Genomic DNA, 1,876 nt, shown 5'->3' on the forward strand with positions numbered 1-1,876 from the left:
ATAGATAATAATATATTTGGATTAATATTCAATCCATTGTTATTTTTAATATATTTATAAACTTAGACTAATTTATTAATTGTGATAATCATATTAGATAAAAATGTATGTAATAGAAAATAGTGGAATCCAATGTAATAATATAAAGAAGTCAGATCCCTATTTATTCAATTTTATATTTATTATTTTATATATTTGAACTATACGTACTGCATGTAAGGTTTTATCTATGGATTATAAAGAGATACATCAAACCCTACTTCCACTTTTCTTTATTCTTTGCACTCCTTACCACTCAACAAATAAGTAAAGGGAAACCAAGAAAGTTTGGCCCTCCACAGAGAACACGAGAGAAAAAGAAGAAAACATCAAAGTTGGAATATTGTGGAGATGATGATTGCCTTTTTGAACTATTCCTTCAATTAATCATTCTTACACAAAGGATTCATATTTTGTAGTAATTATTTTAGTAAGATTAATATGAATATTAACCAATCCTTTATAAAATTAAATTACCAATGGTTAACAAAAAAATTAATTATTAATTTGAACCTCCAAAATAAAGACTTAAATAAGCAATATCTAATCTTATACTTATATTTAAGTACTTTATTTACTTAGTCATTTTTAATTGAATTATCAACTCAATTATGAAATTTTAAAATATATCTTTTAAATTATAATTAATATTATTATTATGAGAATTTTATTTTATTTTTCATATTTTTTTATCATTTTTAAATAAAATAATTTTAAAATTTAAGATTAAATATGTGTTAAATAATATTAAAATAAAAATTCATTACTACTCCAATTATATTTATTATTCTATAAAATTTATAATTTGTATGGTGTGACAAAATCAATTATTATTATACAATTAATCTGCAATTTTTATTTGCTTTTGCAAAGGTGAATAAAATAGAAGTTGTCATTGGGAAACATCCTAAAAGCACAAAAGGAGAAAAACTCTGAACTCATAGAGGACAAACATACAAAAGAATAAAAGAATAAAATTTCTTGTTTTGGGATTCTCTTTATGCTATATTTGAAACTTACACTTGAAGATTTTGTTTAATTTATAAAAATGCGAGAAAATACAATTCACAGTAAATAAATTAATCTAGATTCAATGTAATTATATCTTTAAATTTTAAATTTTAAATTCACTACTAATTAAACATCCAACAAATCTGTCTATTCAAAAAAAAATTATAAATGTTAAAAGTCAACACTAAACTATTAAAATAGTCACTTTTATTTGCTTCAGTTTACATTTTAATCACTTGTGTTTGAAATGTTATGTTTTAGTCAGTTACGTTATCCTTTTTTTACGAAATGGTCACTCTGTTATTAAGATCTGTTACCTTCCAAATGGCCGTCCGACGTGACAGTTAAAATGGGTTTTAAATGCCAACGTATATGTCCAACCAAGTAAATTAATTGATTTTTTTAATTAAATAAAAAATAATTTTTTAAAACTCATTTTAATTGTCACGTCGGACTGTCATTTGGGAGGTAATAGATCGTAACGGTAAAATGATCATTTTGTAACAAAATGATAACGTAAGTGATTAAAATATAACATTTCAAACATAAGTGACTAACATGTAATTTAAGACAAACAAAAGTGACTATTTTAGTAGTTTAGCCATCTTAATAAAATTTAAATTTCTATAATAAATATATTATAACAATGTTGGTTCATCCCATGACGTATGTCATGACAGGTTCTTCTTTTAAAAAGTTTTCTGATATGATTGTGCTTGGAGAAAAAAAAAACCAATAAACATTGGTGGGTTTTGTTTTTAGTAATAATTGACGTCGAAACATTGGTGGGTTTTGTTTTTAGAAAAAAACCAAACAAAAGCACACA

Source organism: Gossypium hirsutum, chromosome D06 (assembly GCF_007990345.1).
Source record: "Gossypium hirsutum isolate 1008001.06 chromosome D06, Gossypium_hirsutum_v2.1, whole genome shotgun sequence".
NCBI classification, from domain to species: Eukaryota; Viridiplantae; Streptophyta; class Magnoliopsida; order Malvales; family Malvaceae; genus Gossypium; species Gossypium hirsutum.